Source organism: Xenopus laevis, chromosome 8L, assembly GCF_017654675.1.
Source record: "Xenopus laevis strain J_2021 chromosome 8L, Xenopus_laevis_v10.1, whole genome shotgun sequence".
Classification (NCBI taxonomy): Eukaryota; Metazoa; Chordata; class Amphibia; order Anura; family Pipidae; genus Xenopus; species Xenopus laevis.
The window spans coordinates 43,185,383-43,195,575 of NC_054385.1; positions in this window are offsets into that span (position 1 = coordinate 43,185,383).

Sequence of the window (10,193 nt, forward strand, 5' to 3'; positions counted from 1 at the left end):
CAGAGCACTTTAAAATGATCACTTTTGATGTTGGATGGATCTATAAGTTGGGGAAATGCATCAACACTGTAATTCCCACTTTAAGGACCAGTAGTAAAGCAGAAGTTCTAATACTTTGGCCACATAAAAGAAAGGCATGGGTCACTGGAGAGGATCTTATAAGATAACAAGAGTTAATATTGCTGACAGACAGGATAGGGTCACAAGAATTTGGATATTTTTATTATTACCCAATAACGTTAAATCTAGTCTGTAACATGCTCTAAATAGACTGCTGTTTGCCAGAGTCTAGAAACCTCATTAAACTTCTCTACACAGCCAATAATCAAATAAATAATTCAGGATACTGGCAAGATATCTGTGAGGGGGACAGGTGTGTAGGAGGCCCCTTATAATTGATTGTGTTCTAGCCAATTTATTTGGTCCTCTATGACATTCACATACCTGGTCCAGCAGGCAATAAGATGATGTATATTTAGATCTGCTCCCTATAATACACCTACAAAATATCAGGTCTCTCCCCCTCTCAAATTTCCTTTACATTTCTGCAGTATTTCCCATGTGTTCCTGGAGTGCATGCTCAAATGCCAATCTGTCAATATCTCCATCACTGACGGGATGGGAGAGAGTTTGGACTAGCTCAAAGGCAACCTGAGGGAGATGGTAGGATATATTAAAGGGGTGGTTCACCTTTAAGTTAACTTTTAGTATGTTATGGAAAAGCTCATTCTAAGCAATTTTTTAATTTGTCTTGATTTTTTCTTTTTTTATAGTTTTTGAATTATTCAACTTCTTCTTCAGACTTTTTCCAGCTTTCAAATGGGAGTAACTGACCCCATCTAAAAACAAATGCTCCACAAGGCTTCAAATTTATTGTTATTGCCCTCTCATATTCACATTCCTGTCTCTCGTTCAATTTAGGGGCCGATTCACTAAGCTCGAGTGAAGGATTCGAATGAAAAATACTTCGAATTTCGAAGTATTTTTTTGGTACTTCGACCATCGAATTGGTTAAATTCGTTCGAATTCGAACGAAATCGAACGAATCGAACGAAAAATCGTTCGACTATTCGACCATTCGATAGTCGAAGTACTTGCCCTTTAAAAAAAACTTCGACCCCCTACTTCGGCAGGTAAAACCTACCGAAGTCAATGTTAGCCTATGGGGAAGGTCCCCATAGGTTTGCTAATCTTTTTTTGATCGAAGGATTTTCCTTCGATCGTTGAATTAAAATCGTTCGAATCGTTCGATTCGAACGATTTAATCGTTCGATCGAACGAAAAATCCTTCGATCGATCGATCGCAGGATTAGCGCTAAATCCTTCGACTTCGATATTCGAAGTCGAAGGATTTCAATTCGAGGGTCGAATTTCGAAGTATTTTTAACTTCGAAATTCGACCCTTAGTGAATCTGCCCCTAAATGTGTAATTTGGGCCAGATTGCTGAAATTTCAAAGTGGAGAGCTACTAAATAACACATACTGTATAATAAAAAATGAAAAGCAATTGTAAATTGTTTTAAAATATCGCTCTCTACATTATACTTAGGGGCAGATTTACTAAGGTTCGAATGGTAAATTCAAATTTAGCTTTTCACATTTGTTTTGGTCAAAACTCACAAATTTCAAAATAAAACCACCAAAATTTCCAACTCGAATTTGAATTCGAATGGGAGATTTATCACCCATCGACCCTGGAAACAGTTCAAATTTGACTATTCTCCACCTAAAACCTGCAGAGTTCATGAAGAAGTCAATGGCATAGGTCCCTTGAACTATTTGAAGAATGTTAATAGTAGCGATGAGCCAAATTTTCTCTTTGAAAATTACACCCCATAGACTCCAATGGGAGAAAAAAAAGGTACGTCAAGAAAATGTTGAGCATAAAAAATAATTTGACGCACAAAAGTTGAGTTTTTTTCCTACTACTAATCAATAGGACAACACTAAGGGGCAGATCACATCAAACTGTGAGTTTAGATCTTACTAAACAAAAACTCACCCACATACTATTCATTCCCATGGGATTTTTATAACCGTATTTATCGAATGGTGAGTTCTAACTTTCACCCATTGATAAATACAATTCTAACAATCCCATAGGAATGAATTGAACGTGGGTGAGTTTTTATTTATTAAGCTATGAATTAGGATTTTGATAAATCAGCCCCTATCTAGTGAGCTTTAGTTATCCTTTAAAGTTTCAACAATTTGCTTGTTCAAATGTGATTTTTTTTTATGACTGAGATGCACCCCGATGCTCCTTTCTACTTCAGATAGGTGACAGATTATAATAAACAAACTAGTAGTTGCATGAATAGACAATTTATAAATAGAAAAAAAGAAAATAATTTTATATTCTAAACATCATGTTGTGACATCACCTGAGGCAGATGGTAGGATATATTAAAGGGGTGGTTCACCTTTAAGTTAACTTTTAGTATGTTATGGAAAAGCTCATTCTAAGCAATTTTTTAATTTGTCTTGATTTTTTCTTTTTTTATAGTTTTTGAATTATTCAACTTCTTCTTCAGACTTTTTCCAGCTTTCAAATGGGAGTAACTGACCCCATCTAAAAACAAATGCTCCACAAGGCTTCAAATTTATTGTTATTGCCCTCTCATATTCACATTCCTGTCTCTCGTTCAATTAAATGTGTAATTTGGGCCGTAGCAACCAGATTGCTGAAATTTCAAAGTGGAGAGCTACTAAATAACACATACTGTATAATAAAAAATGAAAAGCAATTGTAAATTGTTTTAAAATATCGCTCTCTACATTATACTTAGGGGCAGATTTACTAAGGTTCGAATGGTAAATTCAAATTTAGCTTTTCACATTTGTTTTGGTCAAAACTCACAAATTTCAAAATAAAACCACCAAAATTTCCAACTCGAATTTGAATTCGAATGGGAGATTTATCACCCATCGACCGTGGAAACAGTTCAAATTTGACTATTCTCCACCTAAAACCTGCAGAGTTCATGAAGAAGTCAATGGCATAGGTCCCTTGAACTATTTGAAGAATGTTAATAGTAGCGATGAGCCAAATTTTCTCTTTGAAAATTACACCCCATAGACTCCAATGGGAGAAAAAAAAGGTACGTCAAGAAAATGTTGAGCATAAAAAATAATTTGACGCACAAAAGTTGAGTTTTTTTTCCTACTACTAATCAATAGGACAACACTAAGGGGCAGATTACATCAAACTGTGAGTTTAGATCTTAATAAACAAAAACTCACCCACATACTATTCATTCCCATGGGATTTTTATAACCGTATTTATCGAATGGTGAGTTCTAACTTTCACCCATTGATAAATACAATTCTAACAATCCCATAGGAATGAATTGAACGTGGGTGAGTTTTTATTTATTAAGCTATAAATTAGGATTTTGATAAATCAGCCCCTATCTAGTGAGCTTTAGTTATCCTTTAAAGTTTCAACAATTTGCTTGTTCAAATATGATTTTTTTTTTATGACTGAGATGCACCCCGATGCTCCTTTCTACTTCAGATAGGTGACAGATTATAATAAACAAACTAGTAGTTGCATGAATAAGACAATTTATAAATGGAAAAAAAGAAAATAATTTTATATTCTAAACATCATGTTGTGACAAAATGTACCAAAAAACAAGGTTGTCAGAAATAAGATGAGGAAGGAGAGTTTTACTCCTAGAAAACAGAAAATGAAATCTTCTACAATTCAAATCAGGCAAATAATCTGCTTCACCATTTCCACAGCCATTAAATCTTCTCTGCTTGGCTTCAGTATTAATAATAATCCTTATTGGATTGGGTTACCTTTTTACTTGCTATTAACATCAAACAGATAAGCACACCACTTAGTGCCAGAACAAATATTCGGCTGCACAATTACACATTTACCATTTTCATTAAACATGATTTCCCCTTTGTGCTCCCAATATATTAAGTGGTTTTGGAGGGCATGTTGCAACAACTTCTTGCACAAATTGGTTGTTCAGAAAGGGTTTTTTTTTTAGAAACTGAGGATTTAGCATTACACAGTCAGGGCCTCTGCTTCGTTGGAACTGGACAAAATTAAATTAGAATCTCATTTACTCTGAGGAGTCATGTTTCTATGGAGCTGCTGGAACAGAAACTCAAGCAGACCCTTCACAGTACCATAAGAATATATCAGATAATGATCATAAAATAAATGATGCTGTTGGTACACCCAATGCAGAAGAGAGATGGAAACTAAATGAAATGCTAAAATTGTGCTTTCTCTCTTACCTTGAATAAAGGTTTTTATGCCTTTTACTAATAATAAATAAACGATTACTCTTAATTGAAATTGTGAACTAACACTAATCAGTAGTATTTAAAATGATGTAAAAAAGTGCACACTTTGGACATTATAGTATAACCTTAACAATGGTTTAAATGGCATTTGACAGAAGTGGAAATCAACCCTTGATAAATTCTATATTTACAGTACTTGTCCTGGACATTGGCTTTGCATGCAATGCTTCTTGCTATCGAGAAATACACTGGGTATTAAAGGCTACTTTACCAACAGTACTTTAATTTCAGAGCAAATATTAGAGTCCAGAATATATCTTGCCAAAGCCACGAATGTGGAAGTAATGTCCCTGCTGGAACTGATATTCTAGTTATAATTATAATTCTAGTTATAATTTTGTTGCATGATGTTGTTTTGCCTGGGATCTCCTATGGGTAGGTGAGTTTCTATAACTTGCACCCTTCCCAATTTAAACAGGGCTTGTAGCTTTATTATGTCTACTAATTAACATGTTTCACTCATTCTAATATGTTATGTTTTGCATATGGTGACATAAATGTATATACTTTCATTATAAACAACGCATTGTTTATTCCACTGATCCTTTACTAGGCTTTCCAGCTTTTATGACTAAAACTGTAAAAGAACCATTGGGATTAAAGGACATAGGTACCATCATTTCTTACATTTTCCCTTTGTAGTTGTCTAAATAAAACGTTCAGAGGTTTAAACGACATTTTTGTCATTTGCTTTTTTTCCTCATGACTGACCCCACGGCTGCCATTATTCTAGGTCCATACTCCATAGAGAAGGGTAATGGTTGTGGGGTGAGCACTTGGAATTGGAAGGTCGTAGAAATCCCTCTCTAATGCTAAGCAGTAGAGTGTTGTACCATGTTAGCCATAATTCAGAAAAAAAAGCTACTTTTTGTTGAAACATGGCTAAATGATATATGTAAGAATGCAAGCTTTCATGAAAAAAATTACAGCTCTATGTCTGATGAAGAAATTTAATTTTTTTCTCAAAAGGTTGCTTTCTTACATATATCAGTTAGCCAATAAACTGTATCACATTACAACAAAAAGTACTTTTTTATTTCTCTAATACTAAAATAAATTTCTAGCCCAGCAGTGGCACTTTCATTTTCTACTCTAAGGGTGGTGGCAGATAGGGAGATTGCCCAGAGACAAATCTTCTCTACTGCGCCAACTCATCTCCCCAAAATGCCTTCCCGCCAGCAAGGATATGGATCATTGGCGGGATTGATTTGGATTTCGAAAGTTTCATCGTGAGGCAACTTCTGGCGACTTCGGAAATCCGAAGCGATACCGCAGTCGCCCGCAGTAGAGATGATTTATCGCTAGGCGACTAATCTCCCCATCTGCCACCACCCTTAGCCAGATTTTAGGTTTTGTCAGGAAACATTTGTTTGTTAGATAAATGATAAAAGAATGTGCAAGCAGGACAAAAGTATAACAGAATCAGTGGCGTGCATAAGTACCTCACGACCACAGCAAATCCCTCACCACCCCCAGACATGTGGGCACACATGCATTTAAATGGCTGGAGAGTGGGAATTTTCAAAACGAGGACTGTTCTGTGGCGTAACTATAGAGGAAACCAACCCCCCGGGACCAGGTTACCCTTCTCACCGGGTCCCCATATGACGGTGGCGTTTGTTTTCGTTACGCCACTGAACCGTCCTGCTTTTCAAAATTGTATATAATATAATCTCCATTCAAGAAGTACGTAGGAAAAGGGGGCAATGGAAAATTGCATAAAATTGCAAGTTGGAGATTGGCATGAAAATATGAATGATGTTTGGCCACACCTGTTCAGAGCTATTATTGTATATTCCCTATACTAGTCTATAACGTCTGTAAATGTCATTAAAAGTGCTTCATAAAGGCAAATAACCGCACCTCTGAGTTAACTTTAAGTATGATGTAGGGAATGATGTTCTGAAACAATATCCAATTGTTTTTTAATTATTTTTAGTTTTTGAGTTATTTAGCTTTTAATTTAGCAGCTCTCCAGTTTGCAAATTCAGCAATTTAGTTGCTAGGATGCAAATTACCCTAGCACCCATGGACTGATTTGAATAAGAGGCTGGAATATGAATAGGAGAGGCCTGAATAGAAAAATGAAAAATAGCAAGAACAATACATTTGTAGCCATATAAGCATTCGTTTTTAGATGGGGTTAGTGGCCCCCATTTGAAAGCTGGAAAGAGTCTGAAGAAAAGGGCAAATAATTGGAATAAGTAATTAGAATAAATAATGAAAACCAATTTAATAGTTGCTTAGAATTGGTCATTCTATAACATAGTAAATATTATCTTAAAGTTGAACCCCTCCTTTTAAGGTCTTACAATGTTGTAGATTATGTTTCCCAATCAATGCAACTATGGCTTCTGCCTTTCACATAAACACAAAAATCGGATAAATACGCTGCAGCTGTTATATAATTGCAGAATCAAATGATTAGCTAACCGAGTTTCTTACTGACATTTCTGTCTTTCAAGAGGTGTTACAATATATTTCCTGGCACCGTACTCTTAGATGGTAAAAGGGTAGTTAATTTGTTTCAGCAGCAGGCAGTCGTCACCTTGGCCAGCCTTTGCCTGATTGTCTACTTAAAGAAGAGAGAAAGTCATATACTTGCCATTCAGAGAACAAAGGGACTTTTTACGCTGCCACCATGTGCTCTTATCAAATGATTGGAAGTCTTGGGATCTTCAAAGCAGATGATAATTGTATGTGTGTCTGGAAAGTATTTTTTTTTCTTGCAGTATGAAGTGGGGGCTGTCATTTTAAAGCTCTGTGGTAACAAAGGATCAAGCTATTTTGCTTTTAAGATTTTCTAGGTTTATGTAAAACAGATTAAAAAAAAATTGCACCACCTAAAGGTCTAACCCTGGTAACCACCAGGTACTAGTCTAGTCCCACAATCTCTGCATCTCTCCAGCCCTCCAATCCGTGCTACCACTTCAGGGCAGTTATACACAGGGCTTCCCTAGGGATAGTTTTAGCCTAAGGAAAGACCATCTCCTCAAATGTTCAATTACTCACTGGTACAGTCACTGAAAGATTTCTGCACATTCCAAAATATATACATCCCAAACATTAAAACCGTACCTGTCTTCTCTCCCTCTCGTTAATCCTCTATGCTCTTTACAGATATAATTCAAGTGTACAGGTATCATACCTGTTTAGAATGCACGGGACCTGGGGTTTTCCAGATAAGGGACCTTCCCATAATTTGGATCTCCATACCTTAATTCTGCTAAAAAATCATTTTAACATTAAATAAACCCAACAGGATTGTTTTGCCTAATAAGGATTATTAGTTGGGATCAAATACAAGATACTGCTTTATTATTACAGAGAAATAGGACATTTTCATTTTAAAAACAAACTGAATTATTTGTTTAAAATGGAGTCTATAGGAAATGGCCTAATTTGGAGCTTTGTGGATAACAGATCTCTATATAACAGATCCCATACCTGTATCAACCTGCACCTGAATGGTACAGTGTTCTATTGTACAGCAATGCAGATAATGATAGTGTTTTTAAAGGGGTGGTTTATCTTTAAGTTTAAATTTTAGTATGTTTTAGAATGGCCAACGCCAAGCTACTTTTCCATTGGTCTTCATTATTTATAGTTTTCCCATTATTTGCTCTTTCCAGCTTTCATATGGGGGTCACTGACCACATCTATAACAAGTGCTCTGTAAGGCTATACATATATTGCTTTTTAGGGATGCACCGAATTCGGGATTCAGACAGGATTTGGCCTTTTTCAGCAGGATTCGGATTCGGCCAAATCCTTCTGCCCAGCCGAACCAAATCCGAATCCTAATTTGCAAAGGCAAATTAGGGGCGGGGAGGGGAAGCATGTGACATTTTGTCACAAAACAAGGAAGGAAAAAATGTTTTCCCCTTCCTACCCCTAATTTGTATATGCAAATTAGGATTCGGATTCGGTTCGGTATTCGGCCAAATCTCTCGCGAAGGATTCGGGGGTTCGGCCGAATCCAAAATAGTGGATTCGGTGCATCCCTATTGCTTTTGCTAATTTTTACTACTTTTCTTTCTATTCAGACCCTTTCCTAGTCATATTTCAGTCTCTTATTCAAATTAATGCATGGCTGCTAGGGTAGTTTGGACCCTAGCAACCAGATTGCTGAAACTGCAAATTGGAGAGCTGCAAAATAAAAAGCTAAATAACTCAAAAACCATCAATAATAAAAAATGAATAACAACTGCAAATTGTTTCAGAACATCATGCTAAAAGTTAATTCAAAACTGCACTACACCTTTAAATAACTTGTAAATATAATGACAGCCTTGCATTATTCTTTAAAGTAGAGTTTTTATCCACTTCTTCAGTTGGTAAAGTTCCTTAATGACTTGCAGATACAGGGTGTAAATGTAAACTGTGGAGGTGCAACCCCATACACTTGGAATAGACACCCATAAAAAATTTACTGACATCAAGTAAGACATGATGTATCCTACATGTGATGCAGGTAGTAACCTCCTTTATCATGTCTTACTGTTGTTAGTAAACTGTTTTAGGGGTGATCTATACCCCAATATGCAGTTCCTGCAGAGTTAGTTAACACTAGGATTACAGACACTGTGACCCTGAAAGAAGGGGCGCAGCCCCAATGAGGAGAGGTGAAAAAATGAGGAGAGTTAAAAATGAGGAGAGCTGAATTTCCTGTTTTTAAACCAGAAGTTCAGCTCTTCTATTGCGAGAGAGTGCAATTGCGCTCTCTGCAGTAGCGATGTGGACCCCCTCGGACCCAGAAAGGTAACTGCAGAGGGGCGTCATTGAAGGAGCCAATTGTCAGACTTTGACTGCTTGAAATTAACCATAAAAGTGCACTAAAGCTAAATACCATAATTCCAGCCTGTGATTAAAATCAGTTAGTCAAACTTCACTCCCCAATCCCTAATTTCAGATGCTGAGTCTGATGAATGAGGTAAACAGGGTTAAAATTAATTAGCAACAAAAGCTGTTTGCTAAAAATGCTTCCTCGTTTTTTATCTCATTTTATGGTTTTCGTGGACATGGCAATACTAAATACAACATCAACACCATATTTGAATTCTTTGCACAGTGATTGTGTATATTATTTCCTCCCTAAAGTCATTGAATGTTTTTTAAATGTGCAAAATTGGATTTTATACACTGCTGTATCGCTCTTTATACTGCAGATACTGTATCTTTGGCCAATACAGGTTGTATCTAAGGGGCGGATTCCCATAGGCATGAAAGGTCAAGATGAGAAGACATGCTGTGTGCAAAGAGGCTTGCTTTTCTGCAGAGTCTCATGGTAATAATGCCTGGATGATTAACTACTTCCAGGCCAAGAGGCAACTGTTATCTTTTTCTTGCTCACTCAATGTGCTACATGTGGCATTCACAGAACATGCCAGTAAATGCAGGGTGAAAAGTTACCATAGTCATGAAAGCTTTCTTCATATCAGAATCACAGGGGGCAGCACCTGGGGATCAAAATGTATAAAGAAAACCATGGTTAAAATACAAACTGTTCCAGTATGGTTATTTTAAATATTTATAAGTACAGGTATGGGACTTGTTATCCAGAATGCTCAGGACCTGAGGTTTTCCAGATCTTTCTGTTATTTGGATCCTGGATACCTTAAATGTATTGGAAATCATGTAAACATTAATTAAGTCCAATAGGCTGGTTTTGCTTCCGTATCTTAGTTTGGATCAAGTACAAGGGTACCATTTTATTATTACAGAAAAAAAAGGAAATAATTTTTTAAAATTTGGATTTTTGCAGTGGCGTAACTAGAGTGTGCCAGGCCCCCCAGTAAAACAATCTTCCGAGGGGCCCAAGGCACTCTGATCCCCATGCTCCCGCACTGCCCACCTCCCACCT